The 25,969-nt window shown below is 49.3% G+C and overlaps 1 long non-coding RNA gene across 1 annotated transcript in view; it reads right to left on the reverse strand.

The window, feature by feature from the left end:
• LOC138685420 (uncharacterized) overlaps positions 1-25,969 on the reverse strand; it is a 34,619-nt gene that overhangs the window by 7,884 nt on the left and 766 nt on the right. The gene's annotated exons all lie outside the window — the stretch shown is intronic.

Here is a 25,969-nt window from a genome sequence, read left to right on the forward strand (position 1 = left end):
TGGAGAGGGGGGAAGAAATCAAATGTCATTCCCAAAAGGCAATAGCCAACAGCCATTTACATAGTCTCACATTCCCTCATCCAAAAACAATAACAAACACCCCCAAATCAATAAACCAGACAAGCCCATTCAATGCTTTCAGATCTGGGGAATACTGCAAAAAGTAGTTAAGAATAATTTTTCATATTCTCAGCATGTGGATGTGCACTGCTTTGGTAGCAGCTTTCTGTGAGCGCTCCAGCTAACAAGCTTGCCGCAGAATGATCTTTGAGTAGTGAATTTTAAAAGGAGTGCTAGAAAATATTCCCCAGAAGACAATTTGGAATAACTAATCATAAAAAAAAATACACTGGACACCTAATTTAGGAGCTCTGATCATCCCTTCAGCAGGTAGAAATATAAGACTTCATCTGCTTGTCCAGTCAGAACAAATGTGTGTAACTCACAGCTAACCACTCGGTAAGTTATTGCTCACCAGTATCATGTGCTGAAAGTCAGGGTGTGCTTGCAGAAAAGTCATAAGTGAGAAAGAGCGTGTGTGTGTCAGGGGGTTCCCTCGAGTAAATTATTTACAATGAATTACTTACTCAGCCCTAGATTTTAATTGATAATTTTTCCCTTGATGTGATCCATATAAAGGAAATGTTAGCATTAACCAAAGCTAATCCGCGGCGCAGTTGGGAAGGGGATTATTTCGCCAATGATTACTTTCTTTAAACATGGAATTGTGATCAAAGCAATATGGTTCTGATTTTTTCCTCTATTTTTAGCTTTGTAGTATGGTTCTTCTTAATAGTAAGTTACCACTATAAGCATGCTGTGAATTTCCAATATAGCAAAGCTTTAATAATTTGCAGCCATAATTGTTCCTGCTTCAGTCTCCAATTCAATTTGGTGTGGAATTCCCATCTCCCAACACAAAGCTTAACTCGACGGTATCTGTGTGAGACAGACTATGAAACTAGTCTGGTATAATGGACTTCATTAAGGGATAAGCAAATTATTTTCATCTGTAATCTATTTTAAATGGAAAAAGGGGCTTTTGAATAAATATTTTTCCTTCAATAGTTATTAATTTCTGTGGGAAAAGGGGGATGGTTGTTGTTGCTCGTTTTTTCCTTTGTTTTTATAAAAGGTTTGAAAATTATTTTTCTGGTTGAATTAACAGTTGAAATAACAAATATTTAAGCCAGGAACAGAAACAGCATCTTTTTATTTTACTGAGGAGTCAGGCTGTGCTAGGAGCTTTCACTTTTTTGCCTGCCCAGCTGTAACCTCTTCTGATGCTAAAAGCTGGGCTCCTGGGCTGCCACGACGAGCATCACCCACCTCCAGACCTCAGTGGCCATTTGTCTGCCTAAGTGCAGATGTGGTAGCCTTGAACCATTTTTTACTCAACCCTCAAAGTAGCGAGCTAGCACAGATATCTGTTTCTAAGAGGCAGCCTGCATTGGCACAAGACCCATTAACCCTAACCTGAACCGCATACACGCACAGGCTAATAACAGGTTGGTGGAGAGTCTTATTCAAGCCCTGCACATGAGAGTAAATTACTCCCTTGATGAATAAAAGCCATTACTTAGTATTTAGCATCATAGCAAGAATCCTCTTTGGCCTGTTCCTAACAGAGATGTTACAGTTAATTTAGTGTAAAATTATCACCTGCTGTACAATAAAACAACAAACTGCAGTCAAATAATCTCTTAATAAATGAAAATGTGTAATAAACTGTGTCAGCTCCGCAGAGATTTGGCAAGGCTGAATACCCTAAAGGTACCAATCCAAACAAATTCACTATACAATATATGTCCTGTGTCATTTCTGGTTCTTATCGGAGATGATTCATCTGGGAATCCTTGGCTCTGAGTTTTACCTCTAAAGGCCAGGCAGTTATTACAATAACATAATTTCTGCCACATTAATTAAGTATAATGCCTGTAAGCCCCTTTATAGGGGTCTATAAATTCGTTGTAAACATATGCTGTAGATGGGCATCCGTAATCTACAAAATGTAACAAACATTCAGTCAACTTCCTCTTCACTGCAGAGCAGGGAGAGAGGTCAAACGATCGCCGTGCCAAAAAACCCACAACCACCCAAAGGTAAGCCTGACGTCGCTTCTGCCACACGTTAGAAATATATGTATATATGGACAGAAACCCGGGTCCCTGTCAGAGGCAGCACAGGGCGCGCGAGTCGGCTGCAGCGGGCAGGAGGACGAGCGGCCGCTCTCGCTGCCCACGGGCTGCCCGCTCCGACCTTGGTGTACGTGGACGACGGAGGCACCCCACGGCACTGCAGCTCAGCACAGTTCCTCTGCTCTCTTCTTCTGACTGCAGGAGAGCCGCGGATACGTTAGGCGTTGCTAAAAATCGATCTTGCGCTGATTTGCTGGGGATTCAAGTGCTCCCCCTACTCGGAATGAAAAAAAAAAAGATAAGAGGGGGAAACAAAAGGGAAAACAAAGCCAAGCAAACAAAAGCTGGGTAATGCTTTTTGCAGGCAGCCAGACCCAGACTTAGAGTAGCTTGTCTGAGCTCCAGGCTATGCAGAAATAACAGACTTTCTGCTGCACTGTATGAGAAAGTTAAGGGGGAGCTTCCCCAGCCCCGTGCTGCCATGGCAAGAAGGCGGCGGGGTGCTGAGCGGGCAGGAGCAGCAGAGGTGCTGCTTGCCCAGAAGTCCAACCCACCCTTTTGGAAACCACAAAGAGACCTTCAGGCTTCGCTTTGCTGTGCCCTGACCCCACGCTGGCTGCTTTAGCGAGCGCCAGGAGCTTGGTGCCCCTCAGCCGCGCCGGTGAGAGGCTGTTTGCTGGCGTGCGGAGCAAGTTGTCTTCTCCTGGAGTTCACCCAGGGCACGTCTCCAGAGCCGCTGGCTCCCGGCCTCTGTTCTTGAAGAGAGCCCGAGGGAGGTCTGCAGCACAGGCCGTTCGCACTTTTGTGCTGTACTTGTTCTTGTTTTGTTTCACACAGTCCACAAGGCAAGAGCAAGGGACAGCCGGTGACAGCTGAAAATGATGTAGGGTCAGGGCAGGACACAGCAGGATGCAGCTACCTAGCAGAAATTTTAGACACGGATCACCATCAGGAGCCTTTTTTTTCCCCGGAAACACTAGTCAAATTGTGAAAAACTGAAAAATTACTTTTGTTTGTGGGCAGTGTCTCCCATATAGGTGTTTCTGATCCCATTCCCACTAATGCAGCAAAACCCATGCTGTATAATAGAGTCCAACTAGAATAAGGGCTTCACTGGGGACAAACTGAAAGCTGACTGGCACCCCACGCCAGCCCACTGAAGGGCTGCACGTGGTGCGGGTCAGCACTGAATTCAGTCCTTTGTGTTAGGCATCCATCTGCTAGCCCCTTTATAATGCAGCTCTCGCTGGTACAAACAACCTTGCTCCATCAATATGTCCAACCTCAGTCCAGTACCATGGGCAGCTGGAATGGCCCTTCCAGTTTACTGGCTCACACCTATCTTCCAAACCTTTGATGGTGTCTTTACACAGGGAATTGTGCCCCAAAACTGCTTAGGTCCCCACCTCTCCCCGGTGCCTTCTGCAGAAGAGCTATGGAGCGATTTCTCTCAGGTTTTCAGGATGGGCAAGGAGGCTGTGCTGATGCATAAATTTGGTTGGGCATCTGGAGGCAAAACAGCACTATTCCAGACCCTACCTCCAGCAAGACGGCCGGCATGTCTTTGTCCATCGAAGTTCCTGGCTAGCAGGTTGACATGACACCCCTGGAGACCCATAAGAGGTTTGGGTGCTGCTACAGGGCTGGGTGTAGCCACTGCATGGGTGCGAGTGGGGAAGAAGGTCCAGGAGCCTATCAGGTAACCACATCAAATGCCCTATAGCTCTTATGGGGCACGTATCATACTAGGCAGCACTAAAGGTGGAACAAGTGTCTCACATCGCTGATACACCCCTCCTGTTGTTAAACTGAAGGTGCCCTCTGGCAAGTGGCTGTTTTCCAAAGACGGGACCACCCAACCCATGGCAGATGCTGGGCTTCTGAGCCCTGAGGGCCTCCATGAGCAGGCCTGGAGGCATCAGTTCATTCACTTCACACTGTCATGATGGCAAAGCACACATCCAACACAGCTTGCCCCTGTATTCTTTCTAAAAGGCTGAGACCGGTCATTTAAAAACAGGAAATTAAAATGACGACTGGAGGACACATCTCCTCCACCCAGCTCCCTCCTTGGGAAACTCCGTTCCCATATAAACATCCTCTATCGTTAACCTTTCTGGACAATGTCCTCCCCAAGCAAAGAGAGCAGAGCCTTTTCTTCAAACTGAGTTGAGATGAGCAAAAGGTAAATAACAGCATTTTTCCTCAATTACATCAAGCATTTTTAACAGATGGGATTATCAGGACATGCCAGCACCTTCTGGTAGCAGGAGGGGGCTGTGCAGCAGTGGGGCTGCTGGCTCCTGACATCTGCCCTGCCAGGGGGTCTCAGCTTTGCCAGAGGTGGGCAGCCCAGGCATGCTTCTGCTATGGGGGGGCCAGCTGGTATCCAAGTTGGCCTCACAGACAAACTGAGACGTAAAATGCTCTGCGCTTCAAGTCAATGCTAAGGTTTGCCTCGCTTTTAAGGATGCTTTTGACCAAAATGGTGAAAGATTCACTATTTTGAGCAGTTTAACAGCTGCGCCTCACAGCGCAGCCCGCATCCTCTCATACTGCCCCACGGCCGCCTGTGCTCGCAAAGGTAACAACAAAAATAAAAACAAGCAGTGCGGTGAAAATCTTTTCTCTTTTTTTCACTTATAAGGCCAGGAGCAGCCTATATATCCATTTTTATTCATCCACTGTTTGAGAGGCATCCTGCCTGGCCAGCAGTTCGAGGCGGGCCGGCTGCTGGCCACCAGTTCTCAGAGCCAGAGCAAAGAAAGTGGCTGGAGCCACCTCCAGCAGGTCTCGCTCGGAGCGACGCCGTCTGAAGAAGTGGAGAAAGGGAACTGGATAGTCAAAGGCTGAACATAATCCTCCAGCCTTTAGTTATAAAACGGACGGGGAAACACTCTCCCAACACCAAGACGGGCTGGGCTGAGGGCAGCACAGATGCCACTGCAGCGAGGCGGTGGGCTCTGCCCCTGCTCCCACGCCAGCGCAGCAGCTGGCCCAGGCAGGTAATCCCTGTAGCTTCTTCAAATGTTTTGCAACGCTGGGTGGGTTTTTTCTTCAGCTCTCATCTCGCAAACGCACATGTGATAACCGAGCTTTCCATAAACATCCTGCTCCCAGGAAAAGCCAGAGAACAACCCAAGCGTAACCTTGCAGTTCAAACCCATAACGTACAGAAGAGGACTTGGAAGTGTGTTTTGGCCTTTACAAATTCTTTTCATTCTAAAGATGGAGGAGAAGAGTGTGTCTTTGGTATAATGATTCTTGACCAGAAAACCAGAGAGATCTTTGGGCACCCGGGAGGGGACCCTGACATGCCGTGAGTGGCTGTGCTCTTTGCTTGGCTGCGCAGATTTGCATAGGGGAGATATCTATAGCTGCTTCTCCTCTGGCAGATGAGAACCGACAAGTCCACTGTCTGTATCTGACACAAAGTAGAAGTTGCCAATAACGGGATGTTACAGAAAACCTTGTCATTTCCGAGACAGGCCGAGCCTGACTCGGGCTGATACCTCCAGCCAAGGGCGGCCGATACGACACCGGGATCCGGCCACCGAGACACCGCACTAATCAAAAGGACATCACAGCGGCGAGACTATTGATCCAGCTCGCTTTGTGGTCCCCGACTGATGTCTGGCAGGAAGCGCTGCCTGCGAACCCGTCCACCACAACACAGGAAACAAAAACGTTAAAAGTGAAGCCAACAGGCAGAGCCGAGGGCGAGACTGCCGCCGGTCACCGCTCCCCGCTCGCACCCCTGGGTAGCGGAGGTCGGGGACCCACCGGCTCATCACTCTGATCACAGGCTCGGTCCTTACAGGCGGCAGGGCTATATGTACATCCCCGCATCCTTCCAGCCCTCTGCGTCTGGCTGCTAAAACAGTTAAACCACCCAACCCGGTATGGTTTCAGTTTATCACGTATCACGTAGAACCCTCTTGGTGCTTGCTCTGCCTGATGATGTTTGCTTCCCTCAAAAGGTCACCCTATAAAAAATACCCAATTCGGCTGGGGCAGGGAGTTTGGTATTTTTTCTGGGGTTTGGGGGTGGTTTGTTTTTCACCAAGCAAAATCACTTTGGCCTCCTGTAGTTGGATGGAGAGAAGGGAGGGGATCGGTGTGATCCAGAGTCCTGAACTGCTCTTAAAGGCAGAAAAGGAGGGACTGTAGTTTCCTTATTCCATCCCAGAAGGGCCACACTGTCTGTAAGACCAGTGACTGTACGATTTGACTGTATGATCTTACTCTGTCAATGAAAGGGACAGACCACCACATGCACTTGCGTTCTTGCTGCTGTCACCAGGGTGCCCACTGAGTCTCCCCTTCCAAACAAGATCCCCAGCCTCAGCATGTCCCTTTCTTTGTATTATGAAAATGGCTATTAATATGATTATTATTGCTACCAGCACTTCAGTTTGATGTGAAATTAAATACCTGGTTTTGTACTGAACCACAGCATTAAGGTTTTTCATTAAACTTAATTAAAATTGAATAAAAATAGAAGAAAAGTTCAAAACAAAGTGGTGTTTGAAATTTTTAGGAAAGCAGAAGTTCAGAAAAAAAGAAAGTTCGGCTTTAATTTTCTTTAGTTTTCGGCCATTTCAATGTAATTGAATTTTTGCGTTTTTTGTGGAAGAAACCCAGCCACTCCAGCTATGAGCAGTAAAGCTAAGAAAAATAAACAAAAAAAGTTTCACTTAGCCTTTATCTGTCGCCAAATCAGACTGTGCCTTTTGCCTGAAGCAGTTATATTACAGCAGACATACCCACATAAGAAGGATTTTCTCATAACACTCATGGCCATCGCCATCACCTATGTCCTCAAACAGGATTCACTTTACTTTTCTGGGATCACCTTGCTTTCTGTTTTGCCCAGTCCTGGATTTTTCCTTCCCCCATGAAAGGCAAAACCATGTTTGCACAGTGGCGTACATTTTGCATCAAGGGCAGCACGACAGCATCACTCTGCCGATGGGTAGCCGCAAAGGTGCGGGGCCCCCCCACCCCGCTGTCCTGCTGGGGACAAACGCTGCCCAGGAGCAATTCCCCCTTGGCTGCCAGAGTCCTGCCCAGGGCGCTGGCGTACGTAGGACCACACCATACTCATATTCCTGACTTCACAGGTCATTGTGTACCTTCCCCCTTTTCAGAAACACCCGCTGAAGGACAAGTGCGGAAGGGTGATGCTGGCAGCCTTTTTGGAGTCACTCCTGATTTACAGCACCACTGTAGCTGATTTAGAGATTTCTGTAGGAATGGCACTTTACTCCTGGTTGCATTTGGTCCAGCGTGACTGCTTGGGTGGTGACAAGGAGCAGGATTTAGGCCTGTATTATGGTGCCATTATTTTGATAATGACTTCTGCTTAACAGACATTTTTTTCCTCTCTGCTGAGTGCAAGCCTCACACTGAACCAAGAGCTATCCAGAAGTGCATTAAAATGCAAAACTATATACTTCACAGAAGGACCCTTTCCATGAGCACCTTTGATAGCCTACATGGATAGTTCTCATTCTATTTTACCAAAGACCCCATTACAGTAAGCGAAGAGCAGAGGGTGTTTTAAGTGATGTGGAAGCTGTTAAACATTTTCACCAGGTCTGTCAAAAATTCACGTACGTAAAATGAAGTTGCAAAAAAACCCCACACACCCCCCAAAAAATTTCTACAACCCAGTTTCCAGGCTACCAGTACTGTTTTGCATGTGCCCAGTCATCAGATATGGGCAGAGCCTGTACGATCCAGGCAATAACAACTTTTTCTTAATCATATCTGAGTTTCCTCTGCCTATAGCCTATAGGCAGCACACCAGTATTGTTGTACAAGATGGGGAAGAACAGCAGCTGAGACCTCTATACGTGATTACACCCACATAACCAGAATTATAGAGGGTGGATATTGCAGAAAGAAACCAAGAAACAGGAGAGACCTATGTACACCCTGGCCTTATCTCTGCCTAATAGCAGAGATGGTCCCACCACAGCCACCTCCAAAGGGTCACCATTGGCACCGTGGTTTGGGCTACTCCTTGGTTTGAGTTTCCTTCCCAGCTGTGTGGTCTGGGCATCGCAGATGCACCCAGGGGCTCAGCATCCTGAGCACTGCACGCCAGCACAGCTCAACGGCAATGGCTCCAAAGGGGATGTGAAAAAGTTTATTGCTCGGTAATTAAAATGGAACTCTCGCCTGGCACACGGCTAGGAGATGGAGCAGGGGAGGCTGCCACAGAGGTTTAGCTTCTTTGGGGCACAGCTCATGAGGGAGAGCATCGCCCCCAACCACGCAGCTTTCTGAGCCCCGTGCCTGGTGTCAGGGCTGCAGACCCAGGCACAGCCAGGGCCCAGAGCCAGCACTGCAGGGGAAGCCCCTGGGGGCAGGCCTGGGAATGCAAAACAGCTCCATGGACAAGCCCTGCTCACCTGTGCACAGCATGGATGTAACCCAACAGCAGCATAACCAACAGAGAAACAGCAGAACAGTTGCCCCAGGGTTGCTCCAGAGAGAGAAGGGGAGCTGAACCCACTTTTACACCTGCTTAGTAGGGAAAAGAAAATCCAATTGCAGTCTCTCTGCAATAAATGGCTCTACAGTTTCCTTCTGTTCCTTTGCTGTTTTTCCATTCCTTATGGACCTTGGTCCTCTTTTTCTTGCTTTGACTGTTCAGGTTTTCCTCTCGGTGTAACCAAGTGCACAGCTATCCTGAAACCAATTTCTCCTCTCCCAGGAGAGGAGAAATATTAAAGCCAGATTCTCCTCCCTCAGTTCCTCTCTCCTCTCCACATTCCACAGATTTCCATTTCCCCTAACCCTAATTTTCTTCTGCTGAAAAAAATCCCTCAAAACAACTAACCATCCTCCCCACCTTCTCCCTCTCCCCTCCCATTTCCCCATCCCTGTTCCTCTCCTGCTTCTGGTTTCTTCCCATTCATCTGATTGCTGTCCACCAGCTGGTCTTTCCATATATACACACAGCTTTCCCTTCCTTCCCAGCCTCTCTTCACCCTATCACCATTTTTTCACTCATGCTAATTAGGCCCTTGGCAAACATCTTCTCTACCTCCCTTCCCCCTCGCTCCTTTTCCATGCCTTCCTAACAGGGCATTTTCCCCTCCGGGGTTGCCTTTAATACCATCCCAGGATAAAGAGGCCACCCACTGCTTCCAGAGGTCTGCGTGGGCTCTGGCAACCCACGTGAAAACACCCTTGGTCAGAAAGCTGACCCAGCCCCACACAACGTGCACGTCTGCCACCCTTGTGCAGCTCAGCATCAACGAGGAGCCACCATAATTATGATCGCCCCAACCGGGGCCCACCAATTAAGAGAAAGAGGTCAAATCATTACCAGCAGGTCAGCCCACCAACACTGGCTCTGCAAGTGCAGCCATGCCAGCTGCCTTCCTCCCCCAGCATCCCCAGCTCGGCGTACAAACTCCTCTGCTGCAGTCCCAAATGGCGACCATCCAGGGTCGGGCACATGCAGCTGGACTGCACCTGAAATGCTGGCTGCCGGGAAGGGCTGCCGAGGCTCTGCGTGGCTCTCCCTGCCGAGGGGAACGGAGCCACACGGGAGCATTTCACCTCAGAGCTGCTGTTCATGCCACTTGCCCTCAAGGACATATGTTACAGCAACAGCATAACTTATGAACAGAGTCTTGCTCTGCATCCTGGTGACCAGTTCCCAAATCTCCCACTAGCTCAGGTCACCGGCAGATTGTATGATTCAGATGCCAAAACCCTGGTATCTGGGATGGCTCTAGTTAAGAAGGGAGGAGATGGGGGCTTGCGGCTCCTGAGGAACCCAGCCCATTGCTGGGAGAGGAGATGGAGGGACAGGTCAGAGGGTTTTTGCCCTGTGCTCCTACACTTCTGTGTGCTTTTCCAAAGCTGGGCTAGAAGAATGTTTCCCCTCCCAAAAACGCCTTTGAGCTGCTTGTCCCAGGAGTATTTGTCCCAGCATGGGATCCCCGGGCAAAGATTTCTGCGACTGTGGGAAAGCAAAATACTTGCAAAGAAAACCGGCCCAGCTCAGTATATTTTGTTTCAATGTCACTGTCATTTTTCCTCCTGATCATTGCTGTTTGTCTCTACCATCAGAGCAACCAAAGCTCCACTACTGGGCTAGAACCTGACTGTGCCAAACATGGAAACATGAACTCTCTGGCGCAAGGGAAATCTAGACAATTAGCTTGCTTTCTAAAATCATTTGTAACAAGAAAAGTAGATTTTTTTTAAACTCTGAACACACTGAGACATCACTTATCTGCCAGTAGCAGGAGTTCTCCAGCTGTGCTGCTCATACGTGCGACCCACCTGAGGATACAGGAGGCGAATGCAGGCACTTACAGCAAAGCGAGTTTTTGGCCAGCACTCCCTGTAACAGCCAGGCTTTGGCTCTTTCCAGGCTACCCACAAAGACTATAGAGGATAGCAGGTACATCTCTCACAGGAGATAACCGAGGAACTGGGGGTTGAGACATGTAAATGCATGGTCAACTCCACCAAAGTGACACCCAAAGCACAGTTTTGCTGAGAGTAGCCCTAGCAGACCCGCACCTTCAGAGTCTCGTTGCTGCGAGCACCAGGCTGCATAGATGCTTTAGAGGATTTGCCCCAGCTCATCACAGCCCCTCCTCAAACCATGAGGAGCCCACATGGAGCCAGTGGGACTAAGGACCAGAAAAAACTCTGCTGAACATATATGAGAGCTGGCACAGGGACACTACTGTCCCTTCCCAGCCCTCCAGGGCTTTTCTGAGGACAACAAGCTACCACAGACGCATCTCTGCACTGCAGCTCTCCCCGCTTGGAGGAACACCCACTTGGGATGTGTTTGGCCCCATGTGAACTCCCTCCTCCCCCTGCCAACTGCAAATGTGTCACTGAGGGACATGGCCAGAGCCAACCCCGGTGAGCAGTCGGGTGCTTTTTATTGCAAAATCAATGAAAATGAGGCAGTTTGCACATGAAACTGTCTCGAAAAAATATTTTGACAGGTATGAGGTTATTCACATTTTTTGCATCACCAGATCTAAAGGATTTTATTTTAAATTTAAAAAAAGTTTCAGTTGATTCCTTTCCCTCTCTCTCCCCCTTTGACTTAAAAGCTGTGTTAGCAAATGCCACAATGCAGCAGCCGTGCTGTAAGCTCCCAAACAGCCTCCTCATTAACCTCACGGCACAGGCAGGCAAATGAATACTAGAGGACACCTTTAAATTACTCTCTGCTTTTCCCTTCACCTCCCACTCTCTGCTCCCCAGGACGCAGCTTCCCCTGGGTCTGCTGAGCAAACGTAGCCCATCTCCTCTTCCACAAATATTGCACTCCTGTACGCAGCAGGGATAAACCCTCCAGGCTCGGGCTGCACGCTTTCAGCTGCCTCTGGGTTCACAGGGGCTGAGGACCATCCCAGCTCCGCCCCAGGTCAGGGCCAGCGGTCCATGCCACAGCAGAGCTTTGCCTGGCCTGGGTTACCCGAGCACATTGGCAGTCCCCTGGGTCTGCATCCCTGCCCACCTAAAACATTGTTCCTTCGCCAGTATTTGCCAGCTGCAGGATGGGACGAGTATGCCCATCTCCAACCACGGCTTCACCCTCAACCTCGCCAGGTGAGAACACCAGCAGGTCACCCACGGTGCAGAATTGGTCCTGGTTAGGTACAAGCACAGGGAGACTGAATTACCCAGCGAGCTGGGTGCTACGTGCCAGGGCTGTGCCAGATGTGGGAAGATGGGTAATCGCCAATGAACTGTACAGCTGGAACAGCCCTGACAAACACTATCTGATCTTGCATCAAGCCAGCTGATACAGTCTACTTGTCAGAATGTTTTAAGCCCATTCAGACATGCAGCAGGAGCTCGTGCTGCACCAAGGCTCTGCAGCAAGGGGGTCATGACGGCAGCGATCCAGTATCCAGGAGCAGGCATTCACGGCATCAGCAAACTAAGCTCATGGTTCTCCTCTCATCCAGCTCCTGATGTTGAAGTTGGACAAATCCGCATCATGGTACGATGCAAAAAGCAGCAGCACATTTTAACTGTGCTTGTTGATAAACAGTAGCAACAGCCCCAGCCAGCCAAAGAGAATTTTTAAGGCAGGGACTGGCTTTAGACAGGATTAACAGTACATATTCTGGAGATGAGGTACTAGTGTAATAGGAAGTGATAGAGACAAGATCAGCAGTGCTTTCCTCTTAACAGCAGTGATTCATCCAAGAAAGTTAACTAAGTAAAGTTTTTCTGGAAAACAGAACAAGGTTTGTCCCTGCAATTATTAAAAAAAAAAAAAAAAAAAAAAGTAGTCTTCATTCAACAAGAGTCGTTCCTAAATTTTCCATTGAGCATCAGCAATTTCCTTGGCCCCTCTTCCCGGGAAAACCTTTAGAAATGTTGAGGAGGAAGAAAGGGATGACAGGAGAAGGCTGTTCAAGAATGCCTGCAAGTTAGTAAACAAAAATCAGTGTGGAGTGCTGTTCCCTGTCAAAAATTTGATCCTCTGATTTTCTAAGGATTCCACACTACTTATTTGCTTTACTGATTTTTAAGAAATTTGTGCATATTTCCATTTGAGTATATTTCCAGGCAGCTGTAGTGTTAGTTTTACACACCCTCTCCCTGAGCCAGGCCTAAATTTCCCCCCCCTTCTGATATGGCAATTGCTCTTGGGGAGATGCAGGCAAGGCACAGCTTCCCCTCCCATCCCCATGGCCAACACTGGGCAAAGGACTGGTAGCACATTTATGGCTCTGAGGGCCATAGCTGACCAGGAGCAGGTATTGCCTGGAAGGGTCGCAGGGCTGGAAGCTCCAAAGCTCAGGTCAGCAGTACAAGAACCAGGCACAGAGGCGCAACTCATCCAGGTCCTCGTCAAACAAGGACAACCCCTGGCTCCTGCAGCACCAGCCCTCCAGTGGAGGCAAACTTTTAAAAGTGCTTGTTTTCTTTGCTGCACCCTAAAAAGAAAAAAATAATTTGATGCGTATTTCCTGAAGCTTTTAAAATGCTTGCTCCCTGCTGTGCTCTGCCAAGTGCTGCCTGAGCCCTGACACCGTTTGGAGGAACAGGACAGATTGTGGAGTTAGAGTCATCGCTGTCAACTCACAACCAACACGGGCTTCCCATTCCAAGGGCAGGAAACAGCAGGTGCTGAACACAAAAGCAGACCTTTAAATCAAACTCTAAAACCTGACAGGCTGCATCCTGGTTCCCGAGGGGAACACAGGAATTAGGTTCCCCCCCTCTGAGCCTGGACAGAAGGCGAATACCCCACGCCAGCTGATAAAGCACTTCTCAGCCTGGTGGCTTTCTCCTTGCCTCTCTGTGCTGCTCCACAAAGGAGCTGGACGTATTTGTAACTGGAGGGTCCCCACAGCTCCGCATGCTGCCAACACCTCATGCCTCCTGACTGTGGGAGCCCACCTGGGCTGCTGACATGGCTCTGAGGCCCCTGGAGACAGCTCTGTCCCAAGGGGCTGCTGAGGAGGACAGATGCCCAAATGCTCCCCAAGTTACACCAGCAGCCCCACGGAGGTGGGAACGGGAAAGCAAGGAGTCAAGGCTGGAGGTAGAAATGCTCTTGAGGAAAGGATCAGGCTTCCCATGGTGGGTCTGATTCATTGCATCTGCTCCAGCTCTCCATATGGCTGGTGTAAACCTAGCTTGGTCCAGGTTTCTAGAAGGGAAGCCAGAATTTTCTCCTCACCCATCCTTTTCAGTGCCTGCACACCCACCATTTGCCACCGATACACTACCCACTGAACGCCCACTGAAACATCACCCGTTGGGCTGGCTCCCTCTGCTTTTAGAGCACCCAGGGACCACAGGGCGATGGGCACAGTGAACACTCGCCACACCTTCTGCTGCCCACATTCCTCCATTTACCCTTTCCCTATGGCTTTCGGGCTGAGGACTATCCTGCCCTGCCCGGCACCTCCAATACTAGACACTAGCAGAAAACAAAAAATAATTTCCTTCCATCACTGGCAGACACCTATCATAGGTCTTGGTTTGTGAAGGGAGAGAAATATGTTTTCAGGGGCTTTTTATGCCTTTGTGAGCTTCCACCCCAAAAAGAAAAGGGGGATTCAAGCACCGTATTTTCACAATCCGCAGTAAAATGTTACATACCTACAAAGCTGAACCTGAGATTATAAAGTAAGACTAAGTTGAAATTTAGTTCTTTTGCTTTAGTTTAAGAGGTTGCATTTTCAGTGGAACCTTAATTACTTCTTCCAGCTGTAGGTCTTAAATAAGCCTGTCAAAAGCTCACGGGTTGGGTTGGAGTGGAAATTTCTGTGTAGCCAAATTTGGAGCAGATTAAATTAAAGAAAAATAAACCACAGAAGAAAACCAAAATGACATCATGTACTGAACTGGAATTAATTTTGCTTTCTTGCCAGCCTTCTGGAAGTAGTCACCAAGTCCCACACGCCTGTGCCCAAGGTGCTGGGCAGAAGGAAAAGAAAGCTGCTACAGTGTTAATACAGGGAAGACCATCTACCAAAAGTTGAAGAAAACCTAGAATAACTGAAGTCAAACTTCATTAGGTAACTCCTCAGTACAGCTGCATTTTATCATCTCCCAAGGTCAGTTTTCCTGTGAGAGAATGTCAAAGTCAGCAATTCACATTTTTTTATTGATGTGCCACCTTGCAGCAGGTTCCACATAAATTTAAACGGGTGCAGTTTCCAACCGGGTGGGCAGCTCTCGTGGTGTGTCACCTCCCCGACGGGGAGCCCTTCACGCTGGCTGCGGCTACTCCAGGAGCTGGCTTGGGGCAAAACCAGGGCCAGCCTGGCCTCAAGAATTTTTTGGCCACCCAGAGCCATGGAGCGGAGTAGGGTCCCATGGGCCCCCCCAGCACCACTCACGCTGTGCTACAGCCTTCTCTGGGACAGCAGTGAGACCAGCATGGACAGCCCACAGCAGGGGCTTTGATGGGACAGCAAGAGTGCCAAAGCCAAGAGTCACTGCTGGAGCATTAGAATCTACCGCCACAGCACAACCCCCTGAAATTTGGATGGAGAGGTGGCCTTAAACCCCAAAACCACATTTGGAGCAGATAGACTCCCCCGGGTCATCTTCCTCGCTTTTTCCCTACATTGAAAGGATGTGTTGCTCAGCCACCATAGCAGTTGGGACATGAAGCATTTGGGACAACATTTGGCCCTGGAAGAGGACCCTCTGCAGAGGAAGGGGCACAGGAGGGAGCGCCTGCAGTGGAGGCAGGGAGGCTCTGCCCCTGGGAGGGATCAGCTTGCAGCCAACAAGCCATATTTGAAGGTGTATGCACTTTATAGCCACACCACACAGCTGCTGGCCAGCTGCCACAGCCGCTTACCAACTCTGCCCTCGCTGTTGGCAAAGCCCAGGGCTTTTCTTTGATGAAGGCAGCTCATCACCCTCACCTCTCCGCCCAGCCAGCCCTGTGCACCCCCCAGTCCTCTACCCCACGGTTGGGCTGGTCACCTGGCTGGAGCATCCCCCTGCCTCCATCCCCCTCTGGACTCATTCCTGCAGGTTTTGTTGTGCCTGATCATATGTAATGAAGCACAGATCATCAGCTATCTCTATGCCCTTCAAAAGCAAAAAGCAAAGAAAAAAAAAAACACCTAAAACACCACCACGACAAACTCTGTTTTTACAGCCTTCCAGGCCCCCAGCAGAAGCCACACTATCACATGCGTTCTCGGAACAGAGTGGTATGATATTATAACAAACCTTACCCACCTAGACCAGGGAAGGAAGCTGACCCTCTCTTTTATATTCAATATATTGAGTAAAATACAATCCCCCAGACCTGATGAAAACAAAGTGCCCCCTGCACCCACCTCCCCCCCACCCCGGGGGAAGACAAGAGAACAGACAACTCGTGACAGGCGCTGTCACCTCCCGCCGCACTGGACAGTGCTCAAAGCACAGAGCAATCTTCCTTGACATCTCCAGGGAAGAGAAAGATGTGTCCGGAGCAGGCTCCTCTACTCGCAGCAGGAACACGTACTTGTGCGTGTCATCCATCCCCCCCACCCACGCATTTTCTTTGCCATTTCAGAAGTGCTCAGTGTTACTTCGGGCTTTCCCCCCCCGCTTTTCGGTGACATTCATTGACTGTCAAGTTCTTTCCCGTCTCTGCACCAACCAGCAAGCCTCGCACCGTGTGGGTTCGCAGAGAGACGGGAGGTGCTCTCACCCCAGTGCTGGGGTCCCACTCAGGGATGGGCTGAGCCCTTTTTTTGCTCAGCCCCACGCCACGCCACGGCCGACGGTCGCCCACCACCATCGCATCCCTACGTGCACGTTGTGCCATTTCCTCGCCGGCTCGCTCCCTTTCCCACGCCAGATCACATTGCCCTCTAGTGGAGCTGAATTTGTAAAAAGCCATCAGCCTGCAGTGACAATGACTGGGGAAATTAAGGGAAAAAAAAAAAAAAAAAAAAGGAAATCCAAACCCAGCAGAGCAGCTCCCAACCAAGCTCCTCACGCGTGGGAGGAGCGGCTCTGTGAAGACAACAAGATCCAACAGGCAGCAACCCCAGCGCACCCAGCGCTGAGCCGTGGGGGGTACCAAAGCCCCTCCAAGCACAGGGACCCGCTGGCCACGTAATAAGAAACACCAGAGCCAAGCACCCACCCCTCCACGCTGCTCGGTCCTATGAAAAGCAAAGCAGGCTTTACAGAGCCGATGAGCGCAGTTTACAGCCATCCCAAAAGACAAGGCCAGGGCCTTTTACACACCATCTGGTTCCCCTTTGCACCCAGGGCTGAAGCCTGGGTTATCCACAGGCTGCTGCGTTTTACACGAACAAGCAACAAGAGATGCCTTCAAGACATGTGCTTTTCTCGGGAGGGAGGAATTTAAGTGAGCAGTTACCAACCTCTAAAATGCAGATGCTTTTGAGAGGGAAACACTCCAACTATTCAACCAACTGAGGTGGCAGGTTAGGAACGAAGCAATCCCTGCGAGCTGCTGCAGCCTGCCAGCAGGCTAATTGCATCGCTCCTGCACTGCCATCCGATGAGAAAAGTGAGATCAAATATCCCCACTTGCAACAAGTTTTCAAAGCGTCTTGCAGGACCCGTGAACTATCAGGACAGCAGCCTGTCAGTTCAGAAGGGAGGGCAGCACAGCTGGTAGCTGCTGGCCTTGCCAGTGACACATGGGACACCCTACGCCCCAATGCCAGGGCCAAGCCCTTAAGCCACAGTTCAGTCCCAAGACACAGGCACCCCCCAAAGCTCTGGGGAGGCTGAAGCAGCCCCTTTTCCCAGCAGTGTTTTCAAGGTGAATCCCTACCAGGTCCTACAGGGCAGAGCCATTGGAGAAGCTTCAACAGGAGCCACAAAAAACCAAGAAACATCGCCAACCGCTACAAAAGCTGCCGAGCTTCCCAAGGAGTTGATTTTCTTTGGCAACGTAGCTCCAAATCCAGTAAGGGACAGTCAGTGCAAGACCTGGTATGCTCATTGAAATAACTCTGACTGTTTTGGCACAGCAGGTCGGGCCAACATCGAGACAGCTCTTCCACTGCACTGGCACAAGCCAGACTCTTGCCGGGTCTTGGTGGAAAACCAGCACATATGAGAGGAAAATTGGGCTTTCATGTCACTCTTCCACCTAAAAACGGCTAAAAGCAACATGGGTATTTTTGCCTTACAGGTCAGCACAGACCAGCCTCACCCTGAGCTCCCTAGCAGGTTTCACCTACCCCAGGATGCCACCAGCCACACCAGGGGCTTGGGGCCATGTTGGGTCAGGGCATTGTCCACCTTAGCCTTGGACAGATGGTCCCAACCAGAGTACTTTGGGCCTTTTGCAGGCCTCCCCTTAGGTGCTGTTCAGCAACCTCTTTTTAAAGTTTCTGTTGCTTTGTGGTTTGTGGGGCTGGATGGCTGCCACCCCATGACTGCGCCACACAGTCATCCAGTGTGAGCATTTGCTGAGGGGAAGCTCACCCGGGCTCAGAGGCTGACTAGAGCCTCCCAGGGCTGACATCCCCTCAGGCACTCACACTCACACACACACACCCCCTGTAAGGGCATCCCCCACGCTCTTCTTGGGGTGGCTCTGGGCACCACCAACCACTGGGCAGGGCAGGTTTGTGGATTGAAGCATGTGGATCCTCATGTCGCCTGGCCAGCGGCACCTGGTCAGAATACAGGGCAGATTGCTGCACCCCAGCAGGACACAGAGGCAGGGACCCACATGCAGAAGGGAGCAAAAGTCTTCTCCCTCTCTTGATCCACCTCAACTGGGAAGGCTCACACCCTCCCGGTTAGTCGACATCCCTCCATGTGGGAGTTTCAGGTGTCCCTATGCCACCAACACTCAATGAGGGCTGGGCATTTGGTGTCCATATCTGCCTTTGGGGTTTTGTTTCTCCTTCTGTGCTCCTTACAACCATGGCTCAGGTGTGAAGGCCATGCAGGTGAGGTCCTGCCACCAGAGGTGCACCCTGCTCTCGCAGGACATGCCCAGAGCAGCACCAAAACCATCCAAGACTGGGCAGGAAAGGAAGGGAAAAGGAGGTCAGCGCACAGGAGGGGCTCCTTCCTCCAACCCTGTGGATAACAGCCCAGCTGCCCCTGCCAAAAGAAGAACTGTGGAGGCAAACAGCACTCGGTTTTCCCCAGTATTTCTGCTCATGTTGCTCTGCCAACAATCAGCATTTCCATAATTTCTCCTGAGTACCTGTGCACGCCTGCGTGGTTCACAAGGCTAAACAATCTTTGCTCAGCCAACACATAGGTGCAGGAATATGTTATAAATAAGCCATCTATAGTATGTCTTGTTGACCTAATCCATCTTTTTATATCAAAGGGGAGCAGATGCTGTGCAGGCCACTGGACTGAAGTGCACAATCCCCTTCTACTAGGCAGTGGGATGTAGCTGATCACTACCTTAGGAGAAGATAGACTGTTGGACTCTCCAGCACGTTTCACATGCCTCTCAGACACGGGCCCATTAGTCAGATCCTTCTCTTTCCCACTCTTTTTCCAGTTTTACTGCTATCCCGTTCTCACTCATCCACCCAGGTCCTCCCAGTCATCAGCCAACAAACACCCACCTGGCAATGGCTCATTTCAAGCATCTCCCTGCTTCTGACAGCTCCCTTGCTGTGTTGGGAACCGAATGTCAGTCCTTTGGCTGGCCCAGGACAACTCTTCCTTCTTGGGAACAGCATCGCACCTCATTGCCCAGGACTGAGGGAAAAGCAGCAGCACTTGACCCTCTGGTTCCTCATTCACTATTGCTCCTTGACAGACACCATGCCCCTCTGGGGACAGCCACACACATGGCAAGTCCATCGCAGGCACCCAATGGTCCATAACTGCTGAATCAGCACATCCACTCCTGCTGAGCGAGGAAGGGGCAGGGAGGGAGGCAGAGCCCCTTCTACTCCCCCAGAAAAGTCCATCCATGGGAGAAACAGCACCAACCTCTCCCCAGCAGCACCCCCCTCCTCCCCCAGCCCTCTCCCCCCAACTCCTTCACCTGTCCAGCCCAAAGCTGCTGTGCTCTGCTTGTTCTTCCACTGCCCAGGGCAGAGCACATTGAAAAACTAGTATATTTTCCAACACATGCTAATAATAAAGAATAAATAATCCCTGATCTGCTCAGCCATTCCACTAGTGCCAAATGGGGACAGCATTTACCTTCAAATGTCCTGAGACACAGCATCCCAAGCACAAGATCTTTAAAAGGCCTGAATAGACAGAATTCAGCAGATTTATGCTGTTTGGGACATTGAATCCAGATTTGGAATCAAGCAGTTGCCTTCCTGTTAGCCCTTAGCCATCCACTTTCCCAGAAGTAGCTGCCTGTGTTTCCAAGACATTTGGCAACTTTTCTGTCTCTCGCTCACGTCATGACAATTTCCATCAGCTTCTGTAATAAGATCTTCAAATAAAAGGAAAATTATATAGAAAGGTAGGGTCTCCTTCAATACAGGTTACAGAGGGCATAATCATCTTTTACCAACCTCACAGATTGAGAAGAGAAGAGGTTTTGGCTACAAGTGCATTTTCAATGAAAAAATGCACGTTCAATGAAAAAGTTTCAAACATTTTTTTTATTATTACTAATGACAAATTCCATATGCGTTCAGCTAGTGCCAAGTTAGGTCTTGTAAACCATTGATAGAGCCTTATTTCATCTGATCATTAGTTACAGAATTAGTTCTTTGGGAATACCATCTCCTTGGAGAATCAGACAAGTTGAAAAAATTTTGCCTCTGGGGAATTGCTGGTTTAATATTCAGATTCAATTATCTTCTAAATTTCTGGTCTGATTCTCTGGTACAGTTTAAATATATAGTTGAAGACATTTAATAGAATATACTTTACCTTCAAGCTGAAATTTATATTTTGTCTGGGAGCTTGAAGGCTGAACTGCTAGAAGTAGAAACATTTTCTTTCCCACCTCCCTCTGAGCCTGTTCCCCCTGTCTGGGGCACATCACACGCAACACCGTTACACATTAAGGCTAATTTTGCAATGCACAGGTGCTTTGTAGCACCACTCCCCTTGTGAGCACAGCTGCTCAGATGCAAAGGTCTGTGCCCCAGAGCCCCACGTTACAAGTGCCCTCACATACAGCCTGTTTCCCAGCCAGGATGAAGCAACTCAGCGATGGCCGTCCAGCTCAAAGGGCAGAAATCCACGTCAGAGGAGTCCCTGATGCAACCAGCACCAGGAGAGAAGGGTGGTAGGAACAGAACAAAATGCTTTTTTACACCTAAAAGCAGGCTGGACGTGGGAACAAGGTGTACAACACCGGTGGTTGCTGGAGGAGAGGAAACCTCACCCACCGGTGCCAGGGTACTTGTCGGTGCCCTGATGAGAGGGAGAATTCCAGTCCCTAGGGCTTTTAATCAGGCATTTAAAATAATAAATCTTATTACACTAAGCATATTACTGTAAAGCCTTCAGCTGTTAGCGTTCAGCTGCTGTTGGAAGGGCTGGACCCAGCCACAAATCAGCCTAAAAGCAGAACATCCAAAGTGGCAAGACGAAACTTCCAAGAGAAATAATTACTTTGGCCAGGGAGACTCAGAGCCAGCGCAACAACCATTGCTCCCGCATCCATCACCAGCACCATGGAAGCACTGACTAGTTATCATAGGGATCCTTTGGGAGATGTCCCCTGCGGCCAGCTGCCAGCAGATATGCCTTCCTCCAGCCTCACACTGCAGACTACCCCCACCGCCCCAGGACCCACCTGCTCTCTGGGTCCCAGCTCTGAATAATTTAGATGGGCAAGTTTTCCCATACCAGGGAGCAGCCCACACTGAACTCACCATTGTTAAGGCATGCAGAGCTCTCCACAGGCTTCACTTCTCCATCCTCCAAAACACGCATGAGCCTCATTAGCCCCAGCCCAGCTCTTACACCCTCCAGGGAGGTGGAAGCCCACCTTCATCTTCCAAGGCAGAGGAAGGCTCCCTGCAGGCACCGCTCAGCCCCTGGTAGAAAGCTTAACAAAACAAGCTTCTCCCCAGCCCAAATCCCAGGACTGCCACACCACTACTGAACACACCAGCAAAGAGCAATGCCCCAAGGCAACACCTCCTCTCCAGGATTCCCAAACTAGATCTCCCAGCTTCTCGGTGCCCTCTATAGCCAGCACAAATAGCTAAGAGCAATCACCTGAAGGCCAATCTGTAGGAGCTGTAGGTTGTTGAGGGTTTTTTTCTGTCTAAATGAAAGCTTTAACCACCCACCTGGGGAGGGGTTTAGCAATCCAGGTGGTTTCTGTGGGTATCTGGGCATTGATGATGTACAAGGGGTCAGAGGCAAATGAGCTTCACTGGGTCTGGGTCTGTGCCTGTGCCCACCCAGCATCCTGCAGAACCAGGCAGAAACTATGCTGGGTTGCACTCACATCAGCTATTTTTGTGTCATGGGCTTTTTTCAAGAGGTTTTAATATTGGTCAGCTCCTTGTGTGCTACTTGTTTAAAAGGGACCTTATCTTGAATACCCTATTTTTGATATTATCAGCTGTGATTCCAGCACTTAAAGATAACACCAGGCTCAAATTATCTAATGTAAAAATCATCAGTGATCTTAAAAACAATGCATTTGAAAGTGTCTTTTAATTTCTTCATTTCCTAAGCCTTTCTAGGGCAAAATTATAAGCTAGAAGTTGAAAGCTGGAATAGAATTTAAAATAAAATAAAAGCTACGGTTTGACTCTAATACCAGGAATGAGGACGTGGGGCTCTAAAAGGATTCTTGAATATTTGAAACCAGAACAGTATTACAAGAACCAGCTGTGCTAAAACTATTCATCGCACTGTTTTTTTGGAAATCTATATTTGCAAAGTATCGTGTGTGATTTGAGCACCCGACGGGAATTGAACAAGAAAAATTCAACCCTGAAGATGGGGTTTATTGAACGTAAATAACTGAAAACAGGGTGTCTGCTGAGTCATTCAGTTAGTGCCAGACTGTCATCGTTGTCACTTGATTTCCTTCTCTGTTCATACCTCTCTGTTTCACAAGGGATGGAGAAGACAGCATGCATGGAGGGGTCCGTGGAAGCTGTTAGTCATCAGCGCACTCAGATCTGTGACTGAAAGCTGCAGAAACACTGCTGACTTCAAGCAAGGGCTCAACGTAAGACACAGCTGGCTCCTTGAGCTGCTGATGGGTAGGAAACGGGCAGGTAAAATGAGATCTGTGTCACAGAAAAAAAATAGATCCGATTTCACAACACTGCACACAGGATGCCTCTGTCCGACCTGTCCCAAGGAGCGGGCCGGGAAGCCGGGGGGATTTCCCCAGTGGCAAAGGATTCCCAGAAAAGTTCTCCCAATGCACGCGTGCCTTTCTCCCACCTCGGGGAAGGGATGGCGCCTGGACCAAGGCAGGCAGAGGCAGGCAAGGGCGGACGCGGCCCCTGAGCCCGCTGCTCTCCCCCCGGGAGCGGCCGCCCTCCAGCCCTGCTGCAGCGGTGGCAGAGGAGGCTGTGCATGGACTGGCCGCCTTGGGATCTCTCCTGACCAGCCTTTCCCAGGCCGTTTGGGACAGCAACATCAACAAAAACAGTTGAAGGCCCATTAAGTATGAGTCATGCATCCTGTGACAGCCTTTGCACGTGGGGACTAAATATTAGGAAACATCATCTCCCACTGTTCCCCGTGTACCAGTAGCCTCCAAACCAGTGTCACCCAGTTCAGCACAGTGCACATTCTGCCCTGCAACTTGCACTGGTTCTTTAAGGGAGTTTCTTGGCCCCTAAAAGCAGAGCCCAGCCATGCAGTGATCTCACCGATAGCTTGGGTCCTGCTGGGGAAAACCGGTGCTAGAATAGGAAGTCTGACGTTCGACAGCCCCGGGGCTTGCAGCCCGGGTTTGAGGTACATCTTCTCATTTCTGAGACACTCTCTGAAACATTATCCATGGTTCCTTAATATGACCGGCTCTGAGCAGCCTCCAGAGCACAAAACTATTTTATTAGGAAGTCCTTGGCTATTCAGGACAGACTAGGAAATCAAATGGGATGAAATACAACAACTCTGATGAATGTGGCACTCCGCTGTGTTATCCTGTTTGGAAAGCCTGAACTAAATCCAGCAGTGAGAAAAATCTTGATTTCACTCCTGATTTAACATTTTAAAGACTAACACGGGATTACACTACACAAACATGCTGTTACCAAATTAGTTGACTTCGGACCCTCTCCAGCTCGATAAGTGGTTGGATTGCTACAGCCACATTTTGCTCTTCACTGCAGTAGGCTTTTGGGTGACTTCACATGAGGCCAGGTGGCTGCTACACTTTGCAGCAGGAAAGCATGATTTCACCCTCCTATTTCTTCATTTCTGGGGCCAAAACTACTCTTCTCTCCCCTTCTGTGCTCAGGCACGGAGATCTAGACAGAGACATTTCACCACCTTTGGTGAAGACCATCTCCAGACAGGACTCTGGTTCTAACACACCAGGGGAGACAAGACCTTCACTTTCCAGTTTCCTTCTCCACTTTCTTTACATTGTTTCTCTTCTTGCCATTCCTTTCTCCAGGAAGTCCCCGCAGCAACAAGACCAAATTAATACTTGCAAAGAGTGTCACACTAGACTGCAAATGCCGCTGCTCTTTGTCCTAAAATAATTCTCACGTGAGTGACTAGAATACGGACTCCCTAAATGGTGATTTGTTTTACTTTAGCCCAAATGTGGGCCTTAAAATTATTAAGACTTTTAAAAGCGGCCAGAGAGTGTCCAGAAGTGCCATTTTCTTCTGGACCTTGGCAGGGCATGGCTGTGTCCTCTGCCGCCCTGGGGGTGGCTGTCGTGCCCCGAGCAGCGAGAACAAGTCTTTTTTGATGCGGTTGCTCTCTTTGATCCCAGGAAGAGCTGCATTTATAACAGATAATGGCTCAGGGTGATATTTGAAGCTGGCAGATCCAAGCTGAGCTGGCAGGGAGGCGGCAGCTGGCCCTTGGTGATTTTCATGTTACCAGAGGATGGAGAGTCAGTGCTGGGCACAGGGAAATGGTCCCACCAGCTGTGGAGGGACCAGGGCAGCTCTCGTCTCAGCAGATCTAATTTGTCATCTGCAAATATCTTCTTGCTAGACATTACGCTGTATTTGGTCTTACACACACATGTGCATGCGTGTTCCCATCAGTGGGGCTGCTGATGTCCCTTCTATGTTGCCACTAGGTTGAACACTTTAATTTAATCACCCAACAGCTACAAGACACTACAAAGTGACCCTTGAGGGAAGTGGAAATGCCGATCTCCAGTCTGGGGGGACCCTACCACCATACCCATGTACCCCAAAACCAGCAGCTCAGGTAGTCCAGAGCCCAAAGAGACTTTTGGGGTCAGAGACAGGACTACGTGACAAAGCCCAGATCCCAAATCACCCAAGAAACTGGCAGCAACCAGATCAAATCCAACATTTGCACTGAGCATCTTGGCAAGCCTGTGTACAGCGTGACAAAATCTCAACTCCAAAAGTACTAAATCTGGAGGAATTTTAAATCCAGAAACAAAACACTTATACTAGAATCAGCCAGTATACAGAGTGTGTGTTCATGGGTGGGAGTTTACGTGTTTGCATCCCATGCACACACATTTGTATGCACTCATTAACTACTTTAATTTTTAACAGAAGTTAAAATCTAAGTTAGATCACAAGAGAAAAGACTCGCTCATATTAGTCACATTTTTCATAGGCAAAATCGCAGCTCAGGCTGGCACCATGATCTGCTTTTGCTCAGCTCTTTTTCCACAAACAGCATTTTGGGGCACAAACGACCCAGGGTAGTGAAGCTGCAGAGAGCCAGCCCATGCCAGGGGCAAATTCCAGGCCTGGCCTAAATGGGCGTTAATTCACATTCAAATCAGTTGAAGTTATGCCAGCCTGATCCAGGACTGGCCTAGCTCCTGCAGCTTTTCTCCTGAGCTTTGTTCCCAGCCTGTCACTATAATGAGCATATGCACCCAGAATTTTGGCATAGAAGTGAGGCGAGGAGGGCTCCGGCCACACTGATAAGTCACAAAACTTTAGATTGGACAGAACTGAAATCAGTCACCGATTTATCGACTCCCAGCCTGATGAGGTCTGTGATGATCAGGAGCACTTGGGGATACATATTTATGTTCCCAGTAATGAAAACATAGGGAGTTATTAATAGACAAATCTAAAAGCATCCTTGAGACTGTGTGAGGTCTCATCATCTGGCAAGACGTTGCTATACCCACTGCCGGGAAAGTAATCAAGTAGGTTGCCATCATGCACCCACCATCAGCAGCAGCAGCACGAGCTCAGCCCTGCTTTGGGGCCAGCTCAGTCTCCACCAAAGGGGCAGCAACATTTTAACCCCTC

This window comes from Haliaeetus albicilla, chromosome 5 (genome assembly GCF_947461875.1).
Source record: "Haliaeetus albicilla chromosome 5, bHalAlb1.1, whole genome shotgun sequence".
Classification (NCBI taxonomy): Eukaryota; Metazoa; Chordata; class Aves; order Accipitriformes; family Accipitridae; genus Haliaeetus; species Haliaeetus albicilla.